The following is a 13151-nucleotide window of genomic DNA, read 5'->3' on the forward strand; positions in this document are numbered from 1 at the left end:
CCGAAATAACAACACACAAACTGTATTCATTTAAACACTGCTTGGCCCTTTAGCTCTAGCCCTTACAGGCTAATTCTCACATCCCGATCAACCCATCTCTAATAATCTGTGAACACCGGTCTTACCGGGAAAGGTTCAGCATGTCTAACCTGGCGGCTTGCTTCATCGCGTGCGTCTGCCCAGGAGAGCGGAGCATGGCATCTCTCTGAGGCGTCTGCTCCCGAGAGGAGAGCTGTGGAGTCTGAGCTCACTTCCTCTTCCTCCCAGCATTCTGTTCTGTTTACCCCTCCCACCTATCTTCTAACCAATGAGGGCCAAGCAGTTTCTTTTTATTTAACCAATGACCTTCCTCCATCACAGAAGGGTGAATGAGGACAAAGATGTGAAGGCAGAAAGCCGAACCTAATTTGTTCCCCAAACTCATCTCCAAACTGTTGCTCAGATTTTAACATGGAACGAATTTATAGAGACACATGTGCGAGCCTAACTGTGTATATGTGCTTATTCAAAAAGTATCATGCAAACAAAAATTTCAGCTATATCCACCCTGATTTTAAGTTCCCAAATATATTCTTGTAAGTACCCATAATAGTTATGAACAGAAAAAAAAATCAATTAATGTGTGTGTATAAAGTTGGGGGTAAAGGTAAAGGCTCATTTGAGAACTTAAAATCTGAGGAGATGCCTGCAGAAGGTTCTTCCCCCTAAGACAGGCGCTAGTCAGCGTCCCTAATGAGGAGCAGAGCTTCAGCTCCACAGTCTCCAAGGCAGCTGGAGGCTTTGGCACATTGGCGTAGACAAGTCCATACAAGACCTCCTCACGCTGTGCATAGGTTTTCAAATAATGTGTGAGGATTCTGAGGCTGTGGACCACTTAGTGCTCTCCCACGACAAATAAGAGAAGAGAAATCACTTCCCACCCCGAGAATGAAAGAGGACCGCAGGCCCAATATTCCAGCTGAATGAACAATCTCAAATTTGGGCAACAGACTGTTTGGGGAAAAAACCAGATCTATCTCCTTTGTGAAAATGGAGGGCTCGGGGCATCTTTACTTAGTTTCACTAACAAAGAGTCAGTACATGTCTCTGGAGTGGAGAAAAAGAAAGAAGAAAATCACTAAAAGCAAAGTTCTATCCAAGTCTCTTGCAACCTGCCGCTAAGACTATCCAGAGTCCTGTGAGTCTGGAAAGCGAGTGGCTTCTCCGTTTTCTTGATGATGCCATTGAATTAAACGTTTTCAGCCTGCCTGAGACACATTGCAAAAGGAAGTAGAGGTTTTTGTTTTTGTTTTTTTTTTTTTCTGGCATTGAAAGAAAGAAACTCTTCTTCTATGGTACTCACGTCCTTCTGATTACAATTTAAATTGCTTGACAAAATATAGAAGGTAAGCCAGGCAGTGGTGGTACATACCTTTAATCATGTATATAGTAACGTCCTGACTACCAGGGGACGTGAACACAAGATGGCGTAACGGGAAGTTAGCACATAAAAAAGGAAATGACTTATTGGATAAATGTCAACTTGGGTGAAAAAACTACAAAACGAACACCACAGTTCTAGCCAGAGGACCAGGATATAAGAGGTCCCAATGAGTTGGAGACTGTGGGATGAAATATCAGCGAGGAAATTGTCGAGTGACGCTCGCTACTGAAGAAGATGCACACAGGTACAGGATCTCCCAAAGAGACTTAGGAGCCCACACAAGGATGAGATACCAAGTCAATGTAGCAGCGACATTTGAGTGGCACTAAGACTCCCATCACAATTCAAATCATAGAACATCTGGGAGGCACGGGATAGCAAAGAACCAAAGCCCTATAGCAAGGAACAGAGACTGGAGTCACCTCCCAGAGACAATAAACATGTGGCTTGAAAATTAACAGGTTGATCGTGTGCTGAACAACAGGAATAACTACCATTGCGTAGAACACAGAACAAGATCAAAGATGCAGAGGAACAATGCAATAACTGCAGTTCCTCGGGAACAGGGAACAGATACGGTATGGATGCACCCATCCAAGCAGGTTCAAAGCACACGAGGCACAACCTGACAGGCTGAGCAACAAGCAGGGAAAACTGCAGTTACGTGTGGGGTTGCTAGCACTCCTTCCTCAGCAGCAGCACAGCAAGGCGATAGAACCCAGAAGGATGTTGCCATGGCTGATCTTCATTTGACAGCTTGACTAGATTTAGGATCTCACAGAAAATAAGCCCTGGGTGCATCTGTAAGGGGGTTTCTGAAGTTTAACTGAAGAGAGAAAACACACCTTGAATGTGGGCAGCATCACTCCTTGTGCTGGAATCCCTGACAGAATGAGAAAAGAAAGGGGGCTGAAGACCGGAATTCATCTCTCTACTTCCTAGCTGTCATGTGGCCGGCTCCTCCCACTCTTGCTGCCGGCTCCTCCCACTCCTGCTGCCGGCTCCTCCCACTCCTGTTGCCGGCTCCTCCCACTCCTGCTGCCAGGATGGACTGGACCCTTAATGTGATCCAAAGGAAACCCTCCCTTCAGCTGTTTGTGTCATGTGCTTTTCCACAACAAAAAGAAAAGCAGTGTGTGTGTGTGTGTGTGTGTGTGTGTGTGTGTAGAACATGATCAACAAATCTGATATAATTGATAGTATGTAGAATACTCCCAACATTGGAACATACCTTACTGTAGGTTCACAGGAAACTGTCATCAAAATAGACTATATTCTATCCCATAAAATAAATGTCAACATAATTCTCAAAAATTTAAATCTTACAAATAAATCCATTGGTGATGATGGAATTCAACTAAAAACATCAGGCTAAATATGTCTAGACAAACCCTAAGTATTTAGAAATACTTGTTTAGTTTTCAAATACTTAGGGGTTGTTTAGACAAAAGAATCAAAAAATATTTAACCAAAGAGAAATTAAAACACAGTATCAGGAGGGTAGAGAGATGGCTAAGTGGTTAAGAGCAGCTGCTGATATCCCAGGGACCCAAGTACCTATACCCAGCTTCCAGTATCCACATAGAGCAATTTACCTATAATTCTAGCTCTGGGGGCTCCAATTCTTTCTGGGTTCTGTAGGCAGCTGCCCACAGATACACAGAGAGAGAGTGGGAGAAATTTAAATGTAATTTTAAAAATTAAATGCTACATCAGAATTCATAGATTTTAAACAGTATTTCAAGAAAATTTATATGAAATATCATTTTTATCAGAAATGGAGAAAGATTGCTAGCAAATTATCCATTTTTCTAGCCAGTATTAACTAATCACAGTAAATTAAGCTCAAAACAGGTAGAAAGAAATGGTAAGAGTTTAGAAATCAATTAAATTGGAAAGAAAAAGCTAAACTATTCCATAAAACTAAAAATAAGCTTTGAGAAAAGTCAAGAAAATTAATAAGCCTCTAGGCTGACTAAATAATAAATACAGAAATCTGTATAGCAATAATAAAGAGGTAGCTGGGTGGTGGTGGTGCACACCTTTAATCCCAGCACTCAGGAGGCAGAGTCAGGTAAATTTCTGTGAGTTCGAGGCCAGCCTGGTCTGCAAGAGCTAGTTCCAGGACAGGCTCCAAAGCTACAAAGAAACCCTGCCTCAAAAAAAAAAATAAATAAAAGTGGTGATGCAAAGTTTCCTAAGTTATTAAAAGAATATTGAGAATATTTCAGTACCTTTATTCCCATAACTGCAATAACTTGCATCACATGAACGAATTCTTTGGAAGACATACATATCAGGGGTTCTGTTACCTGAATGGTCCATGGCAAATGAGCTGAATTCATACCTTAAAAAATGTGTACGCAGAAACTCTAACACTGGGCTTCTTTGATAAAGCAGATCACCTTTTAAAAAAAATTAATATCACAAATATTATATGAACTTCAGAAGTCAAAGAAGAAATGTTTCATACTGTTTTGTGAGACCAACATTATCCTGATATTATAAGTACAAGAAAATCTATAGATCAATATCCCTCATGAAAGTATTAGGAAAAACTGATCGGGTCAAATGCAGCAGCATAAGCTGGGCATGGCTGTGCACTCCTATAGTGTGAGCACTCGAGAGACTAAAGCAGGAGAAAAATAATTTTGAAGCCAATCTGAGCTATATAGTGACTTCCAGGCTAGCCCGGTCTGGGATACATAGAAAATCCAATATCAAAAAAAAAAAAAAACCTAATATATAACAATATTCATTACCATATTGTGTCATGACCAAGAGAATCTTATCTCAAGAGGACAAGGTCAGTTCGATGTCTGGAAATTAATTTATTGTACCATCCATTTTAGTAAACTAGCATGCAAAATCAAATGTGTATAGAATTATTCATTTAATAGCCTTGTGCCTTAGAGTGCTGGTACAGTGAGATTCTCTCGTTACACTGCAGTTTAGTTCATATGTGATACATCCTTCCCTATTGCCCCTCCTCATTCCCTGGGCTGATAGAAAACAGTCGGAAGTAAGACACACATATCACAGCGCCCATTCTCTGCACTACATACTTCACCACCTTCAGAAGTCCCATTCCCCGTGCTTGCCCGACACTCCCCTTAACAACGCCAACATGCCCCCCAACTTCTAAATGATGATGTTTCACATGCAAGAATTACTCCTGGGGAATAAATAAGAAAGAATTTGAAATTGTCCAGATATGTCCGTTGTGTTGTCCCCGTTATACTAGGTCATGGTTCCGCGAGTTTCAGCTGCATTGACCACCAGGGTGGCTCACAGCCTGGTCTGCGCTGAACCTGCGCAATCTGGTCTGAGAGAGCGTGGCCTCATAGTGTGTATGTAGGTGTTTCAGCAGCAGCCACACTGTGCGCTGGACTGTCACAGATGGAGCACTGTTCTCTGGCCATGCAGCCACACTGTGCGCTGGACTGTCACAGATGGAGCACTGTTCTCTGGCCATGCAGCCACACTGTGCGCTGGACTGTCACAGATGGAGCACTGTTCTCTGGCCATGCTTTGTGCTTTTCTTTGTCATCTCCCTTGGGACCTGTATTGCCTGGCTTTTTAAAAGGAACATTTGGACATTTTATTCAGGATATCCTACTTTTATGTCTTGATCAGTAGGTTCTTTGGAAAAAGCAGAGATGTTTATCAGAACGAAGTTATGTCTATTTTGCCTATAAGTCCCTTCGCCAGTTTATGTGGTCAATAAGTTTACTATAGTAGAATAGCAAATGCATATTCGTGCCTTAAATTTATAGAGGGAAAAAGATCCCTATGGATACTGGACTATCTAAGTCTTTGATGTTGGAAAATGTTTGATTGCTGAATCTAATTATTCTAGGGAGGTGTAATGGTAACACAGCTATACTGCCAGCCCTGGAGAGTCTAAATCCAGAGGACTGTCGTAGGTTATACAGTAGGTATCAGGTCATCTAGAGCTGCAAAGCAAGCTCTGTCGTGTGTGTGTGTGTGTGTGTGTGTGTGTGTGTGTGTGTGTGTGTGTGTCTATGTGTGTGTGTATGTGTCTGTATCTGTATGTGTCTGTATCTGTGTGTGTCTGAGTCTGTGTGTATCCCTGTATACATCTGACTATCCCTATTCGTATGGAAACTTTTATTCATACAATAGGTTTTCCTCAGGGAATTTTGCAGCATCTCTCTGCCCGACATTGCTATTCCTTCCAAGAGCACCTTGAATTTCTCCTTTCATGACAAGTTCTTTGTTACAGCTACAAGTCAATGCCTGTATTCCCAGTTGGCACTAAATTCCCCAGGGCAATAAATATGTCTGGTTTTTCTTCCCACTATCTAGTCCAGTGCCTAGTATATAAGATAGGATCAATAAATGCAATTGAATGAGTGGAAAACTGAAAGCATTGTTGCCACTGAGGAAAAACTGCTCCCAAATTACATTTATAGGGAAATACGCTGCTAAAATAGAGACATTGTTCGCCTCCTTTTAGTGAACAGCAATTTTATATGAAATCTTTTTAATTCCATGATTTTTGTAACACGAAGTGTATATTATATATAATGTGATTTTTGTTTGAAAAAATATAAATGCATACAGGCATACATAATGGGATTGTATTGTAGCGTGCACTCTCCATTTTCTACCTCATGCTTCTGTGTTGTGGGATTTTAAACAGACAAGTCTTAAGCTGGTAAATACAGAAAAAAATTGAAAGCTTTGCTATTCTTTGCTGCTTTTGGTAAGTGATAGGGGGCAAGACATTGAGTATCACAGGCAATGCATACATGACTACAATAAAATATCAAAATTTTCTACAGTAAAACATATATTGGCTGTTATAATGTTTAATCAAAAGCAACGTATCTTTTGAAAAGTGTACGAATAAGCTTTATAGTTTGTGAAAAAGAAATTGGATCTTAATTTGTTTCTTTGGTGTGTTCTTCAACTCTTGAAGCTGTTCCCTGCCCCATTCTTCCTTCATCTTTGTGTCGAGTATGGACCAGGGTGACTTCTCACTACCGAGTTGCCCACTGGGCCTCCTCAGCCTCACTTTGCCCCCTGGGGCTCTGTCTTCACTAATCCTAATTTCTCTCACACCCAGCCTTTTATGTAAACCATCTTTTACTGTCTTCAGTTTCAGCTATTGTGTTTTTCGATTCTAAAATTTCAATATGATCTATTTTTGTATGTATTCCTCAAACTATTTTCCCCAAATTCTGTTTAAGGGAAAATTAGTTGTCTTTATTTTAAATTGTTTTTCTACTAAAAACTGAGTCGTGTCTCTGTTGTCTTAGAAAGTGTATGTGTGCACCTGAACATGCTTGCATGCATGTTTGCATATGGTAACACTTTCGCTTTTGGTAAAAAAAAATGTCTAGTAGTATTTATTATGTGTCAGATTACATGTACTTATATAGATATAATATTTATATATAATGAAATATCCAGATTACCATCCTCTCTTGTTCCTCCACCATAGACTGAGCTCCGTTAAGCATACTGAGCCTTCAGTGTGCTCAGGTCCATTACCCAGAGCTCAGCTCTGCAGTGTGAGTCCACAGCTTTTCTGCCTGTGAGACGGAGGCACTTACCAAAGCCTCTTCACCTGTTGGGTCCTAGGCATCAGTCCATGTATGTCGGTGTGTGGAGGCTGCCTAAGAGCTTTGCTTTGCTGTTCAGAGGCTGTTTGGATCATAGACCTCCTGTACTGGCACACTGTAATTCAGTATTCAATCATCATCTTAAAGACAACATGAGATCCATCTGCTTCAGTTGTCCCTGGCTGCCCTTTTCTAGGGTTCTTGCCTGAAGTCTCCACTTGTTTCTTTCCAGCACCTTAGTACTCACCAACGGTGTTAGTGGCTTCATCCTTCAATACAGCCACTCTGCTTAGAAAAGCACTAAGCTTTCCGACTCTCTGTCTCTCTCTCTCACTGTCCCACAACCACCAAGCCCCGCCCCTCACAGAACAAATGCTGCCTCAGAAGATCAGCTCACCTCCCTCCATTTCCCATCTCTGCAGTCTTGGCCCAATGGCTTAATAGCTCACTAATTGCTTTAAACAGTTTTATTAGCTTTTTTCATTATCTTCAGAGATAACAGTGATTTTTACCAAGCTATTCTACCCAAACAAAAACTCTCTCCTAAGTTTTTGTCTATCGCATCTTTAATTTTCTTACAAAAGAAAAAAGGTTTTCAAAACTGAAAATAATTAGGATATGATCTATCATTTAATGAAAATAAGGTATAAAATATTTATATCGCCGGGCGGTGGTGGCACACGCCTTTAATCCCAGCACTCGGGAGGCAGAGGCAGGAGGATCTCTGTGAGTTCGAGGCCAGCCTGGTCTACAAGAGCTAGTTCCAGGATAGGAACCAAAAAGCTACAGAGAAACCCAGTCTCGAAAATCAAAAAAAAAAAATTATATCTCTTGATTTTATATGTTGCATAATAACTGCACCTTCCAAAGAGTTTAAAAAGAGGGGTGATGATTTCACCATAAAACTGATGGAAGCTGGAGCAGATAGGCAGGTTTAACACTATTTAAGCATACATAGTATATGCATGCATCAAAATAGTCACGGAACATGAACATAATGTCTATGGTTTTATATAGCTAAGTAAAAAAAATTTAATTTGCATAAAACATAGTGTCAACTGTAAGAATATCTCTATATTATCCGTATACCCCTATTGACCTTCCTGAGGATCACATACCTCAAAGCTGCCTTTCTGTGGCCCTTTCAGTAACCTCTCATCAGGTTCATTCACTCCTCCACCCCTGCTCAATGTCCTTGATCCCCTCTAGTCAAGAAGGTTAGAATCCTGTCTCCAATCATACCTACTTCTACCAGCTCTGCCCATCTCCATTATGCATGCTCTACCTAGTTCCTCTGCAGAAAGAGATACTAGACTTCACTAACTAACTCCACCCATTCCCGTGACGGGTGGCCCACCCCTCTTCAGGGAAGGGACTTACTCACACTGGCAACTCCACCCAAGCCCATGAAATACCTGAAGATGTATCCAATGTTTGCCTTCATCCCTTCCTCCTACCCCTTATTTTCATGTTGGGATCTAGACTTATATCACCTACTTGACTAGAACCTATTTTCTGGGGAAAATTGACAGAAAAAATGATTTAACTTCACAGAAGTTCTGCTACTGGGCTTAGAAACCTCATGTAAGTCAAGGCAGGCCTCCTACTCATAACTTATTCTCACATCAACTCTGAATCACCCGAAAAAGAGCTCACCACATTCAATAGTCAAAACACTAAATGTACAGAACAAAAATATTAAAAGTGGCAAGAGGGAAAGATCAAGTCACAAAGACAGGCCCAAAGAAATGACAATTGACTTTTCAATGGAGACTATAAAAGCTGGAAGGCACTAGCCAATGCCCTACAAGTTCTGTAAGACGACAGATGCCAGTCAAAACTATTATGCCTGATAAAACTGTTAGTCATATTTAAAGAGGTAAGGGAAACTTTTCACAATGAAAACAGTTGATTTATGGAATTAATGACCACTGAGTCAGGTCTACAGAAGACATTGGAGGGAATATGATATGAAGAGACGTTTAAACACACCCAAGAAGGCATAAAGAAAAAATAAACATTTTCTGTTAACAAGAAGTCTGAGAAGTCAACACAAAAGAAACCAAATGACAGAAATTAATTCATATTGTCAAATGATAACTCTGAATGTGAGTGGTTTTAACTGCTCAAAAATGAGGCATAGACCAAATTATTGGATCCATATTGTTCCTGCCTCCAAAAAGGCATATCTCCACAACCAAGAATAAATACTTCAGGGTAAAGGAGTGTAAAAATGGAACTAAGAAGCAAACAGCATGAGTATTCTAATATCTGAGGTAAATAGACTTCAAACCAAAACTATCTATACTCATTGTGGGAAAGTTCCAGTGATAGGACATTATAATCCTAAACATAAGTACACCAAACACAGAAGCATCAGATTTCATAAAACAAACACTATTAGGTCTTAAACTACAGATTAATGCCAATGCAAGGATAGTGTATGGTTTCAATACCCCACTTTAACCAACATACAAATCATATGGGAAAAAATTAAATAGAGAAACTCTGTAATTAAATTACTTTGTAAATCAAACACACCTACCAAATATCTGCAGACCATTCTACTCAAACCCTGAAGAATGCACATTGTTCTCAGAAGCCCCTGGAACTATCTCTCTAAAATGGACTGCATTTTAAGATGCAAAGCAAGTCTCAACAAATAGAGGAAGATTGAAATCATATCCTACATTCTATGTGACCTTTGTGGGATAAAACTTGGTACAAGCAATAAGAACTGCAGGGAGTTGATAAATCATGAAAACCAAACAATACACTAATATGTCAAAGTTTGATGAAGGGAGAAATCAAAAAAGAAATTTTAAATTCCTACTACTGAATGAAAATTATACACAGACATGAACAAAAAGAATAATCAATAAATCGAAAAAAAGTAGAATGGAAGAAATAATCAAAATAAGGGCCAAAATTAACAAAATAAAAATGAAAAACCAATACAAAGAATCAATGAAATTAAGCAATTTTTTAAAAAAAAATTGACACACCTCTAGTAAACTTAACCAAAAGAAGTAGACAAGCTGGTAAAATTAGAGATGAAAGGGAGGCATTACAAGAGACACTGAGAAAATTCAGAGAATCATAAGAACATGCTTTAAAAACCTGCAATCCACAAAAATGGAACATCTAAAAAAATGGATGAATTTTTACACATATATGACTGGTACAATCATATCTGATGAATAGCAAATCATAACGCCAGCACAGCTGTTTGACAAAGATTCAGCAAACCTGAGCTACGTGATGGTTTCCATGCCACCTTTGGCTTTGATCTCCACAGGTTGCCTACTAGAGGGGGCCTTAACTATCTGTACTATTTGGGGATATTGGATGGATGGAAAACTTCCTCTGAATCACTTATGCCTTCTCCCAGCAGTACTGCTTCTAGACTTCCCCAGGAATGTCGTGAACATAGTATCCCTCCCACTTTTAGGGAGATATCCTTATCTACATGAAAGTCTTTCTTAGAGGTTATGACACACAAAAAGAAATCAAAGGTCTCTTTAGGAGGCTCTGATACATACTTAAAACATCTGCCTCTGGGTTTACTCAGGAATAATATGATCAAAGCAAAGTAAACTTTAAAAGCTCAACATGAGTCTGTGGGCTAGAGGAGTTGGCCACAGGTCAGATTACAAACCTCTTCCTACTATACACTAAGATTGTAAGACATATATAGCAACAAAGTTAGATTAGCTGAAGTTACCTCTGCCCTACACAGGGACTTAAACTGATGAGCAAAGAATGGTGAGGGAAGATGAAAAAAATGAGGTGTCAGGACCTCCCTTTCTTAGAAAAGTTAGCTCATTCAGAGCCACTGTGGTTTCGTATGACCAAGGAACAAAAGAATGCCAGGATTAGATATATAAATACATTCTACAAAGATATAAGCTATAGACATTGTATTCCACCAGAATTTGAATATAACTGCAGCAGGTTTGGCCTGAGGATTTTTCTTGGGCACTCTGACCATTAAGAGTTAATATACACTGCCTGGGACATGACAAACCACCTGGGCTGGCTCAGAGGCTTTCTTTCTATCTAGCATCCTGGAAAATGAAAGAGATGGCAACCTGAAAATTGACTATCATATGCCTCCAGATACTTAAAAATTGGATGGTGGAGTTGGTGAGTAAAAATGATTGTAAAAGTAGCTCTGTTTATCAGTGATGACTAAACTTGAGAGAAAATGCCTGTAAAAGATAACTATTGTATCACAGTGTATCAGTGAGGACAAAAAGATATGCAAGAGAAAGTGAAACATTAGTTTCAAAATCAAGATATGATCTATGTTTTTGGAACAACACTATTTTATCCCTCTTTACTGAATTCTGTGTAAATAAAGACACATTCTGACTGTTAGTCAGGCTGCAAGATTCTTGCCACCATCATGGCCTGGCTCTTCCCTTGCCTACTCCTTGCCTGCTCTCTGAAACCTGTCAACCACTGGGACATACACCTAGTATATGACCTTATAAAGTTCAATATAAATTAATTAACTTAAGTACACTCAAAATAGTCAGTGAAGTAGAGGTAATAACTAAAAATCTTCCTACTATCAAAAACCCTAACAGTAGAACCTAAGACCTAATTAAAAAAAAGGAAATATAAGCCAATGTCTTTGATGAACATAGACACAAAAATTCTCATGAACTAGTTACAAAATGAATTAAAGAACACATAAAAATATTCACCATGATTAAATCAGCTTTAGCCTAGAGATGCGGGTTCGTTCAATGAACATAAATCAATAAACAGAATAAAGGACAGAAGCCACATGGTAATCTTATTGAATGCAGAAAAGGCCTTTGATACAATTTAATATCTGTTCATGATGAAAGTCCTGGTGATAACAGGGATACAGGGGTCAAAACTCATCACATTAAAGACAATATGCAAGAAGCCCATGATCAACATCATTCTAAGTGGTGAAAAACTCCAAGATGTTCCATTAAAATCAAGAACAAGATAAGGATATCCACTCTACTGCACCCCACTGTTCAAATTATTACTTTAAATCTTAGCTAGAGCAATAAGATAAGTGAAAAGGATGAAAGGAATACAAATAGAGAAGGAAAAATGGAAAGTATATTTATTTATAGGTATGTCATTCTAGATATAAAGACCCCAAAGACTCCACTAAAAAACTCTTACAGCTGATAATTTCATTCAATGACATAGCAAAAAATGAAATTAATCCACAAAAAAGGTCTTTATATACACAAATGACAAGCACACCAAGAAAGAAATTAAGGAAGTAATGTCATTTACAATAATCTAAAAAAAAATCTTGGACTAAATCTAACCAAGAAAGTGAAAGATTTGTACAATGAAAACTTCAAAAAAAAAAAAAAACCAGAAGAAGATACCAGAAGATGGAAAGAACTCCCTTGCTCACGAATCTATAGGGTTGATATTAGGAAAATGGCTATCTTACCGAAAGCAATCTGCAGATTTGTAGCTGAAGGTTTCTCTCCCTCTGGACAGTTCCCAAGCAACCATTCTGAGGCTGACATCAGGTAGCGTGGAGCTGGACCACAACTTTTTTTTGTCTGTATAAACAAGAGCTAAATCACCATACAGCTCAGGCTGATCAGCCTCTGTATACCAAGGCCTGTGTGACACTGGGAAAATCTGCCATGCCACTTAACTCATGGTGGCGGGTAACTGGCTTCATCTTGCTGATAGGAGACATGTCTCCACGCTGCTGCTGGCATAAAACTGTGCAGCTCCATTTCTGTGCATTCAGAACCTTTTTCTCATACTTTTCCAGGCCCTATGGAAATTTAAGAGCCTCGTGTTGGTACTAAGTGAAGTTTCTCTCCTGCCCACCAGCTCCTGAATAACAACTCTGAGGCTTAATATTAACTACAAACTGTCTAGCATATTAGCTCAGGCTTATTATTAGCTAGCTCTTATGACTTAAGTTAACCCATTTCTATTATTGTATATTTTACCACGTGGGTCGTGGCTTGTTACCTCACATCTTGTTTCTCCAGCAGCTGCTGACATTTCCCTGACACTGCATTCTTTCTCCCTCTCTCTATGCTGATTTCCCACCTAGCTCTATTCTGCCCTCTCATAGGCTAAAGAAACGTCTTTATTAACCACTGGTAATA

This window comes from Microtus oregoni, unplaced genomic scaffold (assembly GCF_018167655.1).
Source record: "Microtus oregoni isolate MIOR12 unplaced genomic scaffold, Mior012 000017F_ref0000208, whole genome shotgun sequence".
Taxonomy (NCBI): Eukaryota; Metazoa; Chordata; class Mammalia; order Rodentia; family Cricetidae; genus Microtus; species Microtus oregoni.